The 13,123-nt window shown below is 44.4% G+C and overlaps 1 pseudogene; it reads left to right on the top strand.

Annotated features, from left to right (window-relative positions):
• Positions 1-3,535: 3,535 nt before the first annotated feature.
• LOC147683682 (uncharacterized) lies at positions 3,536-5,073 on the top strand (annotated as a pseudogene).
• The last annotated feature ends 8,050 nt before the right edge of the window (positions 5,074-13,123 follow it).

Raw genomic sequence — 13,123 nt, forward strand, 5'->3', positions numbered from 1 at the left:
ACGTGTAGTTTCAGCTAATCGCTAACGCGGCCATGCCAATTACGACACAGCAAGCTGGGCTGGCCGGTGTGATCCCGCGTCCAGCGCCCTCCTGAGCCACAATTTCACGAGCTGGCAGCTTGGAGACTGGAAAACTGATCTCTTCCACCACAGCAGAAAGTAGGTGAGAGCCGGCGGTTGGCAGCGGTCAACAGCCTGGAGTTTGGAAACTGACCCGGACCCGGACCCGGGCACAACCGGGCAGAAAGCAGTAGAGAGTTGTCACGCCAGCCCTGCCAGAATGACAAAACAACAGGAAGAACAGCAGTAGCTGCAGCCTCGCCGGGCACGCCGAACCCATTGGGGCCCCACTGTCAGGCTCGCCCAGCCCCGCCACACCCTACCATGAAAGCCAGCAGGAGCGCAGGAGCATTTGCGGGAGCCAAGCAGCACTGAAGTGCAAGTAGTGGACAGCAGCCCAAAGAGTGGTAAGAGGGTCAGCGTGAGCAGAGGTGGGGGAGGATCTGTGGATCCTGGAGGTCTTGGAGACGGAAACCCCTTGACAGCAGGACACAGATCAAACCTGACATCAGTCACTCAGTCCCCATTAAACTGGCCGAGTAGCCCTTATACCCATATACAGTCTGCAAACTACCCGTCCAGACAAAAAACATCATCATTATAATTTTATTTAACACAACTAGATCCCCAAAGAAGGTAAAAGAAGGTAAAAGAACAGTGAGGTCCCGCTTGGGGAAATGAGATTAGGGAAAGTACGCCAACCAGCGGAAAGCAAGAAATCCCAAACAAAACCGAGGAAAACACCTGCGGAATTGACAATGCCATTGGAAAAAGGGTCTGATGCAACCTCAAGGGAGAGGTTGGTATCAGCACCAACTCCTGAGTTAAACTCAGACACCAGACAGAAATCAGGTTTTCTAAAGTTCTGTTATCTTAAGGACCCAATGGCAGCAATTTACGCTCCAACCGCTGAAGCTAGCAAACTACCAAGCCCCATCGCGCCACTGAATGCCCCCCCATCGGCAAACAACCTGCAGAACAAGGTAAGCGAGGACCCGGGCGTCAATCACCCAAATTGAGCATGGGTCCTCCTCTTCAAGGTAATCAAACATTAGTGACCGCCCAGGTGCCCTGCCCCAACACTCCCTTAGCTCCAAACGAAATCAGGGGAAGTACAGTCGTAAAGAACAACTTAGACAACAGCCCAGTAAGGGACATCAGGCCGAAGAAGCAAATAAGTGTGGTACCTGCGGAGCCAACTGAAGCTAGTGACCAAACTATGGAAATTATGGGCGTACAGGAAGGAACCATTGGGCCCAAAAACTTACCCAACTCATCTGGGCAAGAAGGGGACTCATGGATAAAGTCCCTCTTTTTACCTAACGATTCTCAACTTGCGGGACTCACAGAGAGAATTACAAAGTACATCGACTCACAAGGGAGAGCATCACAACCAGAACATGGTTTTGACGATCGTCATCTGAGTCCAGGTATGCTGGTGTCAACCCCCCGGGATTGTAAGACACAAAGAAGCCAACAAAGTGCTTGCGCAAATGACAGCATCACCGCGCAGACAAATAAATTACAGCCCATTTATGCTGAGCCAATTGCAATTTCCTCAGGGAACACGTCGGAACTGGAACCCAAAGATTCCATCCATACTGCGCAAATCACAATTTCATCAGGGAACACGTCGGACTTAGAAACCAAAGATTTAAGTAAAATTCAAAAAGATGAGCCCTTCACTCCATGGACTCAATCTCTACTAAGCACTTTGGAACAAGCGATAAAGGTGCTGAATTATCAATCCAATAAAATGAAAGTCCAGATTGAGCTTATCACATTAGTGGCCGGACACATCTCGGGCATAAACGCTAAACTGGACTCCCTATCATCACTCATAATAGTATATGGAAAATCAGAGCATAACACAAACCGGAGTAATCAACAAGGAATTTGTGGATGTGGAAGTATAATTGAAAAGCTAGCAAGACTCCCGGACATTTTGAAGGACATTCTAGGGGAGGTTAAACAAGCGAGCGGCCACAGCCAGATTAAGGAAATCAAGCCTATCATGGAGAAAGTCCAACCACCCAAGAAAGGGCTTGAAGATCTTATAAGAACCAAACATGTAACGGATCGAGAAGAAGCACCAAAGGAGGGCTATCTAGGCAAAAATCCTTAGATATGGATGATATACAACCTATCTAAAATTCCATAACTAAGGATAAACCAACAAAGCGGCAAAGAAAAAGGGCAAGAAAGGCTAGGCTCAAGTACAAGAAACAACCAAACGTAGATTCGGGCAAAATCTTCCCTATATTTCAATCGAAAATCAACCATGAAATAAAATCTAATTTTTCGAATGGGTCACCTACAGGAGAGGAAATATTTTCAGACCGATTCGACATATCAAATATATCAAACTCACTAAGGGGCGAGGGCCCCAGGACTGGAGGCAACTTAACGTCATTCCCATCCTTAAGCGCCATCAGCCAAATGGAAATTACACCGTCCCAGCAATCATTAGTAAAAAAGCGGGAAAAAGAAAAAAGTAAACCCATACAAACGGATGTTCCAGGAGGGAGGGAGCAAACCGAGTCGCTGTCAACCCCGGAGAAAATAGCCTTGGACATAAAACGTACTCACAAAGAGGACTCCAACTCTGGTATAAAAGACATATTTGAACAACAAATATCTATAACAGTTGGAGGAAAACTATATGAGGCAATTGGATCAGCAGCAGCACGAGAAACTAAAATCGTGTCAACCCCAATGCGAATCACTGTCTTGGAAAAGGAACGTAAATGTTCGCTAATTCGAAAGGAGCAAAGTATGGCCCCCACGAAGCTAACCAATGCAGTAATAACCCAGAAAAACTTAAATAGATCTGAGTCAGTACAGAATGAGCAAGAACATAAAAAGAATCAATTTGCGTGCGAAAGTATCCAACCTCACAACCTGCCATTGTGCAATGCTGGCCCAATTCAAAAGGAGCCAAGCAACGTTCAAGAACTATTTGACTTAAAACTCACCTTTATCCCAGAATATCCTACAAGGGGGCCTCAAGATATCTTGAATTGAGGGAAATTATTCAAGGAAACAACAGGCCTAAAAGAAATTACTTCCCAGGACCTGTACTCTGTTGAATTCAGGCAAAATGTAAACAATGTGGCAATTGAAGAAACAGTCACAACTTGGACCTTAAGGGACCTGGTAGAAAGGATTTACCTCGCAAGACAACAATTTGAACTAGGGGGTATATCTATAATACAACATAAATGCCCGAGGTACCCCTACCCTTTACAAATTAACACTCATGAGCAAAATAAGGGGCAGGAGAGAACAAGTCAACAAGCCTCCTGTCTACATGGTGCCCGAGCATCCACGCCAGAGCCACTAAGAACAAGTCACCCTCAACAAACAATCGGTCCTCACCATGCACACAGAACGAACTGGTCATGGGTACCCAATGTCCTGAGCAATAAAGCTACCTAACCAGGCCCAAAATCCCTTAGTAACCTTACGGAATGAGATGCCCCCTCAAAATCTAACAAAGAAATCAATAGTTTCAATCTGTTCGTGGAACGTGCACGGATTTCGAGAAATGGCCCATGATCACGAAACCCTAGCATTCTTCCTACGACAAGACATAATCATGACCCAGGAGACATGGATATTACAACCCTCACCAATCCCAAGTTTTAAGGGACACCATATACATGCGGAAAGCTTCTCCAAGCATGGACACCCCCGGGGCGGGTTATCGACATATATAACCCACATGTTCAGAGGAGATAGACGTGGGCCTAAAGTGGGCCCAAGTGATCAGAATATTCAAAACCCCGACGCAGGGGACAACACCGTGGCAAATGTTATTATTTACCGTCTACATTCATCCAAATAAAAAATCTCGAAAAGAAAAGTATGCGATTCTTGTGTCACTTATTAAGGCCATGCAAAGGACCTACCTACTGCACCCGTTGGTTATCTCAGGAGATTTTAACAACGTGCTCATTGACCACAATAAAGCGAAGGTAAAGAAGCCCACTGACTGTATCGGAAAAAATTTGGCCTCCAGTTAACTGAACACGGATTATCAATCCTGAATGACAACAAGGGGGATAGGCTGGCAGCTGTCACATATTTGAGTGGCAGGGCGTACTCAATAATTGACTATTCAATAGTAAGTGACGAGTTACTTCCCCGTATCGAATCCTTTTACATAGAACAGCGAGCAGAAAGCGACCATTTTCCACAACTAATAAGGCTGAACATTGTACCAAGTACGGCGCCAACAACGACCTCCCTTCTGCTCCACGTTTCAAATTTCAACTTGAGGAAATAAAAATGGCACGGTGAAGGACTGGGTAAAATTACGGACCTAGTAAAAACCCATTTGGCAAATCTTGGAACTCAAAAGGAAGAGGAACGAGTACCCAACTGGGAGCAAATGATTCAGGTCTTGCAGGATCAATTCCCAGCAAGACCAGGGACCCGTAGCAAATGTAACATTAAGAAGGAGCCATGGTTTGACATGAAGTTAAGAGCTAAAAAAAGATTGATTGCAAAGGAGATTCGAACACTGGCAAGCCAAAAAACATCAGGGTCAGTGGTAAATAAATCCAAACTAAGGGGTGCCAGGAGTATCTACAGGAAGGCACTGAGGGCCGCTAAGTACAAATACAAAGAAACCACCTGGAACAAACTGTTAATAGCGGGCAAACACCAAAACAGCCAAGTCTTCTGGGGTATTATAAATGATTTAAATCAAGGGGTAAAACTCCAAGAATAAGCCGGGGTCGGATCTGATACCTGGACTAGACATGTACAAGCTTTATACAGCAAAACAGATCAAGGCCATGCAAACGGTTCATGGGCAGCTAAAGATAATTCGGAAAATTTAAAAAGAGCAAATAGCAAGGAGCACAGGGATCCTGAACATGAAAGACTATCGAACGGGCAGAAGGAGCCAGACGACCTTACCTCCATAAAGAAATTACGTAAAATCATTTTAAGATTCAAGTCAGAGGGCGCAGCAGGCCCAAATGGCCTACCGAACGCAATCTTTAAACATGATCCAGATCTGTGGTCAGAGACCCTAACGCCACTGTTCAATCAAATATACAGACAACCAGAGTTACCAGCATCCTGGAATGGTAGTATTATCCATCCCATTTTTAAGCACGGCGACCACCGTAACCCCAAAAACTATAGACTAATATCATTAATAGACGTTGAAGCTAAACTTAATGCCGCCTGCCTTTTACTTTACCAATAAGCGTGGATAACAGAAACAAGGATCATGCCATTATTCCAAAACAGGATTCAGGCAAGGAATGGGAACAATAACCAACCTAACTTGTCTGTCTATCCTAAGGGACACTGCGGTAGCGAAAGGCACTCATTTGTACGCCTGTTTCATAGACATTAAATCAGCCTTCGACCGGGTGAACAGAGAGCGCCTGTGGAGTAAATTAGAGACCTGGGGATTGCCACACCAACTCTTAACAGCCATCAAAGCTCTTTATCATCACACCTGGGCAAGAGTGAAATTAGGTAATGGAGGCAGTACAACTAGGAGCATTCAAACGCACCAAGGCTTAAAACAAGGCTGCGTATTAGCTCCCACCCTCTTTAATCTTTTTCTCTCTGATCTCTCAAGCGAGATCGTCTCAGTAGATAGTCACCCTCCTTCTCTGGCAAACAAATCAATACACTTCTTACAATATGCAGACAAAATAGTTTTGTTGAGTCAAACACCAATCGGCCTAGAAAGGGCCATCAACAAACTAACATCGTATTTAGAACGAGAAATCCTCGAACTAACCAAAGAAAAAAACCAAAGTGGTTCGGCTCGTGGATCAGAAAAAACTAAAGTACAAATGGACGGCCCAAGGGGTAATAGTGAAAGAACAAGAGTATTACAAGTACTTGGGAATAACACTAACAAAAGGTGAAAGCCAAATGGATCACAGAACTGAATTAAAAGCAAAAGCAGAATCCTTAATCTTCTCGCACCGCTCTTTAAAAAACAAAATGGATTGTCCAAATCATAACCACTTAATAAAAGTAATGGCAGCACAAATTATGCTCACCCTAACTTACGGCCTAGTTACGTGGTGTGGCAAGGAGGTTGATCTCTTAAATGCTCTACAGATAAAAATCTATAAAGCGGTTTTCAATCTGCCTAAATCCGCCTCAGCCTCCCAAGTTAGGCTAGAATTCAGCCTGCTAAACCAGAAGTTCCGGAGCATGAGCGGCTTCATGAAACTCTGTTGCAAACTTCGAGCAGTGGACTCTGATTCACTTGACTGGCTGAGTTGGGAGGAAATAAAAAAACAGGGGGAAAGCAATACACCGAACACTTGGGGTAAGTACCTGAAACTCTGTGTGGAAAAGCTGGAGCTGGAACCAGCCTGGAAATCGGGGACAGACAAAGCTAGCCTAAGCAAATAAGCTAATGCGGCAGCAAAAAGGAAATCCTTTTTGGAGGATAAAGATCTATTGGCAAAACGGCGGCACAGCTGGACCATTATAAACTCTTTTAAATCCTTAAAACCACCTGCATATTTAGTAACACACTTCAGTGGCCACCTAAAAAAATAATTTCTAGCCTATCGGATGGGGATGCACGTGGCAAAGGACCTGCTACCGTCCTGGAAACAGTCTGACCAGACGGAAAAATGCTGTCTCTGTGGGTATAAAATGGAATCACTTGTACACCTTTTTTGCACATGTCCGGCCCTGATAAGTCAGAGACGACTTTTATTGAAACCTATCTTCAACGAGTTAAAAATTCGTTCCTGCAGACTCGCAGTTACAAGCTGGCTTGTAGGATCATCTATAATCCTGCCTTGCCGGGGGGTTACATTTTTGGCTATAGCAAAAAAAGCCTCAGAATCAATTGAACAGGAGGATGAGCCAACTGGCGGGCCATCAGGGACCCTTTTAATCCAAAGACCTAATATGCACCGGCCCTAACAAAACAGAGACAGCGAGACACAATTGCAGTTTTTTTTAAACTTTGTATTGTAATATTTTATCATGTAAATTTTGTAATAATTTTTATTAATTATGCAAATAAAACTTCTGATTCTGATTCTGAGTAGTGCAGTGGTGTTTATGTACTGTAGAGGTTCATGCTGGGGGGGTACTGGTTTAGGGTTTAGGGTAGTGTAGTGGTAATTGTGAAGTGTATGGGTTATGCTGGAGGTATGTATTAACATTACACTACGACCACCCTAAGAAAAATTATCAGTGTAACCACCCAAAAATTCCAGGTGAAGTTATCAGCAGAATGCTAGGAAAACGTTTATCAATATTAAATGCTTCTAATCAAGTAAAATTCAAATCATCACATGCAGTGTGCCACAAATGGTATTATCACAACAATAAGTCTCCCCAACTTAGATTCAAAGTGGATAAACATGTTTCATGTGACAGACCAATAAGCCAACGCTGCAGCTTCCACATGCTTTCACTCCCTCCACATACTCAGCAAGACCTTCAAATAGACCCACCCCCAAATCAAGGAAGACCGTCACCCAAGCACTCATCACCAGCAGGCTGGACTACGGGAACACCCTCTATGCAGGAATCAACAAATCTCTACTCCACAAACTTCAGACTGTCCAGAACACCACAGCCAGACTCATCCTTAGCATCCCACGACAAGACCACATTACCCAGCATAAATTAACACTCCACTTGCTCCCCGTCGAAAAAACAGTGACCTTCAAGCTGCTCACACACACACCTATAAAACCCTCCACAACACTGGACTCCAATACCTCAATCTCCTTCTACACCCCAAAAAGAAACCTCCACTCCACTGACCAGGCCTTGGCCGAAATCCTCTATATCTACAGAACCAGACAGGAGTCACACCCTTCTCCTACATCATGGCCAAGACCTGGAATGAACTCCCCCTCAGCATCAGATGAAGCCCCACACTGAAAGTATTCAGGAAGAGCCATAAGACCTGTCTTTTTGAATGACCAAAGCTGCACAAATCCCCCCACATACTCCCCCGGCACCTGGAAACCCTCACAGGTGGATAGTGCGCTCTGTACATCCCTAATTGATTAATTGATACGCCACCAAAGTGTGTGTTTGAGTGTTATCAACAGGCCCTGCCATTGGTTTGGCTGTCTGTAACTCTTAAGGGTAGTGAAATGAGCAACACTACCTTCTTTAATATACACAGAATCTCTGAGATTGGCTTGGTTTGGCTTCACCTCTAAGAACTACTTTCAGGGTGCTGGTGAGCTACCAGTAGCTCCCGAGCTACTGATTGGAGACCCCTGGTACGTATAGTGAATTCATAATTGGTTGACTTTTACTTTATTGAATGAATTACTACATGGTACTGAAAGAGTCATTTTGAAATTGCAACATCAGTCACACTGTGTTTGCTGGAGTATATGTATAGTGACTGGGGAATTGTAGGCCCGAAGCACAAATGTGAAGGTGGTTACACCGCTACATGCATAATGCATATGAGTTTGAAGCACTGCATACCCTAAAGCCTGGCTTTACTGCAAGAGCAGGGGCGGATTGGCAAGGCGGGCATTCGGGCATGGGCCGAAGGGCCGATGCCTCAGTGCCCTCTGTGGGCCGTTTTGTTTTCTCCCCTGTCCCAGTCCACAGAGAGTGGACTAGGAAAGGGGAGAAAAAAAAACGGCCCACAGAGGGCACAGAGACAGAGACACAGAAAATTAAAGCAGCCTCGCTGTGCGACCAGACAGCGATTGTCAGCTGTGGCCTCTCCTTCACCCCTACCCTGCCAAGCAATCAAGCAAGGTAATGATTCCGGGCTGCGGAAGCATCTTGAGAATATCTTTCATTTCCTCAGAGAGAACATATTGTTAATGTATATTTAAAAATACATTAAACATTATCTTCCTTCCATAGGAGTTGGATGAATTTCGATTGAGGAAGGAAAGAATATCGAAGAGAGGTAAATTATCTGAATGAGTATATGTTTGATATTTTTTCAAAAGAATGCAAAAATATTTAAATGATCATATAATGGGGTATGATTACGTTTAAGTGGAATATAATAACGAGTTGACGAAAGAACCATTACAAGAAATCTAGGTTAATTAAGGAATTACTATGTGAAAGTAAGGATTAGGAGCGATGCCATCTTCTTGAGTTTATCTTTCATTTCCACAGATGGATCATATTGTTAATGTATATTTTAATTTATATATAACTATATGATCCTTCAACTGGAGTTGCATGACTTTCAACAGAGGATTTTATACAATTAATAAATAATATTTTTTTGTAGTATGCAAGTATTTCTTAATGATTGAAAATGTAGTAGAAATAAACTATAGACGAAAAAAGGAAATACTTTGGTATAAAGGAGAATACTCTTTGCCTTCTTGAATGAAAATGGGCTAAAAGTATTTATATTGAGTAGTGCTTTTATCAATTTTCACTCGTGAAGAACAGGAGGATTATCTTCGCAAACACTTTTTTTGAAAAAAATAATATAATTGTGTCTTCAAATGTTAATGTTAATGCTATCAATTTTTAAAAATGATTGTAAAAAGCAATAATGACATGAAATGTAAATAAAAAATGAAAGATGAAGTAGTGAGTGAGTATTTGTCGTAGCTCTTCTATTCTACTTTATCTGAAAGTAAAAAAAGCCCTAACATTAAAGGAAAGATGATGGGGTAACAGTTATATAATGTAAACTTAAGGAATGAGTGCGTATGATAAAATAAAAAAAAATTGGTCCAGCGCGTGATACCAATGAATGAAAAAAAGATTTTGCGTTTCACCCATGTGATGAATATACAAGACTCAAATTAAAATATTTTGAAAACTTGTGCATTTTTCTTTGAAGGATTCTTTGAAGAATTATACTTTTAATGTTAATACAAAGTACTCCATGCTAAAAGAGAAAAGTTAGCACAAATATGATACAATAGAAAATAAAATAATATTTTCAAATATCTTTACAATCAACAAACTCGTAAAACGAGTACGCAGTTTAAGTTAACAAGTTTTGAAACGTATTGTAAAATAAAGTGCGTCTCAAAATGTACTACGTACATGGTGAGGATATTGTAACGTCACATAGAAAAAACAAGCCAATCAACATTAGGATCATGAAGGTAGAGTTAACCACACAACAGCCAATCAAATGTTTTTCAAAATCTGCGCAAGGAAAGGGATTGGTCTGTAATACGTCTTCTTATAATGCTTCACAACCAATGAAAACAGGTGTAGAAAGTTTCTGTTTTGAACATACAAGCAAATCAGATGACCTTGCAAGTACACACAGCGAGAGGCAATTGTTACTCATACACTATCAAGCACATACCCTACAGATACACCACCTTGGGGTTGGAATATTTCTTTTTACTGATACACTGATCCAGCACAAACCGTACAGATGCACCACCCTGGAGTTCGACTACTAATTGTTACCCCTACACTAACCCGCACTTATCCTACAGATGCACCCTGCTCTCTCTTTCAAAATCAGATTTACAATACCCTTGCACCACTTTCGCGTCACTTGTCCCATCTTAAAAGTGATGCAATAGTAACGCAATGAACTTGTAAATCTGCCCCTAAGCACAATACGAGCAAAACAAGTACACAACTCATTCAATTCTTTATCGATCACAATTAGACAGTGTTGCTTCACGATTCACAATGAACTTCAATAAATACTTGGGGGCGCTAGGTGGCGCACGACAGAATGGCCGCGATTTCGTGAGGCTCCCGTCGTCTGGCTAATGATCCTTAATTAATCCTGGTTCTAAGATCCCCGAATTAGATTTTTGGGATCGTCCTCAACTGCCTAGGGACTAATGACTGTAGCGGTGTAAAATATTTGTCCCTTCAGCAACGATAACGGTGCACGCTGAGGCTACCAAAGTTCTGGCGGAGTGACCTGGTGGCACGGTGGAACTGGTGCCAGGATGCGACATCTACGCAAGTGTTGCGGTCCCCACGTGGCGCGCAGGCCCGGCGGAGCTGTGCAGCTGACCCCGAATTCTCAGAGTATGCTAGGCCCAAGGAAATGGCCTGAAAAAGTGCAGTGATGCTGCGGGAGGACTCTGATTTCTGAGGACATTAACAGTGAGTACGTGGTGTCACCGGCCGCCATTGCCGCCTGCCAGGCCACCATTATGAACGCTGCGCTGCATATGGGGACTATGGGATACTGAGGGCACTACCCATCAACACTGCTGGGCACGATACACAGCAAGGGGCAACAGCAGCAACGAATAGCGCATCGGCGGAGGGCAAGAGTCCACTGCATATCACAGACGGGTTTGCGGCAGGCTCACAACAGCGAGCTAGGAGGGCGGGCTGTCACGCAAGAGGCGCGGCTCCACCGCCAGAAGTAGGCCTTGCCCCGGGGATACGACGAAACACTGGGGCCCAGGTTTGATGTCCAGAGTGGAGAGGCTAACCACAGCATAGCCTATGATACTCCCCCTTGAATGACTGCCAATATATTGAGGAGGAACCTGGCCCCATATTGACGCGGCCGCAGCGCAGAAATACCCGATGGGGTGGAGTGTAATGTCGGCGGCCATGACTTGAGAACCCTCCTTAGGGCCTACTAAACATATGGAGCGACACTGCCAGAGGAGCGTTTTCATCACACATTCAGAATCCTCCTCACTCGGCGAGGACATAATACAATTGGGACACTTGATCCTTAAGGTGCATACAGCTGAGATGATATGAGGAGCCAAGAGACTTGGAGTGGATAGGATTGTGAAGAGTGCGGCCTATGCGGGGACTGGGCACTGCCTACCAATAGTGCGCTGAAGGAGAAGCGGTTCACGATACGCATGAAAGATAGTGGTTCCCTTTTCTTCTCTTTGCGCACTACAGACTTGAATACGCTAGATATTGGCCGCCTCCTGCTTCACGGGCCAGCCATGCCTGACTATTCTGTGGAAGGGTCAATACAAAGTTGGAGGGACACCTTCATTGGGCCGACAGCCTCCAGGGGCAAGTGGCACTGGTATCCCCTGGAAAGCATCTGATCGTCTAACTTGCGCTGCCTGATTCCCACTAGTCTACAACTACCAGGGACCACGCTCGTGGAGTGGCAGAGTCGCGTGATTGTTAAACAAGACTCTAGACAGCCACATCTCACCGTTGAGACTAAACGTGGCCCAAAAAAAACACCAGCGGAGGGACCGGAAGGAACACCGGAAGAATTAGCTGGCAGGTCTACGACGCCTGGTGACATGCAAATGCTCCTTACACAAATGCGGCAAGGATTTGCCACTATTGCAGGGAAGGTGGACACGCTAACGACGAGACTAGACAATATTACACACAAACTGGACTCACATGATACCTGCCTTAAGGAAGCCGAGCAGCGAATCTCTGATTCGGAGGATGTTGCGGAACAGCTGAAGACAATGGTCACTCAAATGGACAAACTCCTCAAAATTATTGATGCTAAAAATGAGGACATTGAAGCTCGAAGTCGCCGCAACAATGTGTGAATTTTGGGAGTACCGGAGAGTACCAACACAGGGCGGCTGGAACACTACGTTGAGAAAATACTGAATGCGGTCTCGGATGAGGGAACACTATCGGCCCAATTTATAGTAGAGAGGGCACACAGATCGTTGGCCCCACGGCCACCTCCAGGAGCTCCTCCCAGACCAATTATAGCGTGCCTTTTCAACTACAGGGACCGCGATGCAGTTCTAAGAGTGGCAAGGGAGAAGAAACAACTAAACTGCAAAGGGGTCAACTTCACAGTGTTTCCGGATTTTACAATGCGGGTGCAAGAAGAACGGAGGAAGTTCACTCCTGTGAAACTAAAACTGAGGCAAGAGCAGGTGGACTATGCATTAATATATCCTGCACGGCTGCGCATCACGCATCAAGGAAAACAAACAATTCACATGACGGCGGACGTCACAGTCGGCGGAGAAGTTTTTGAAAATGCTCAAGCGCCGCAGACAGGATGATGTGGACAGGGTGGAGCAGGACGAAGCAACATTGTCGGATGATGAATAAATGAATCAGGAAGAGCCACTGTTGCAGACTACGGGGGGACATGATGCCCGCCTGGCGATGTGAGACTCCAGTACATGCTTCGGACTATCGACAA

Source organism: Lissotriton vulgaris, chromosome 11 (assembly GCF_964263255.1).
Source record: "Lissotriton vulgaris chromosome 11, aLisVul1.2, whole genome shotgun sequence".
NCBI classification, from domain to species: Eukaryota; Metazoa; Chordata; class Amphibia; order Caudata; family Salamandridae; genus Lissotriton; species Lissotriton vulgaris.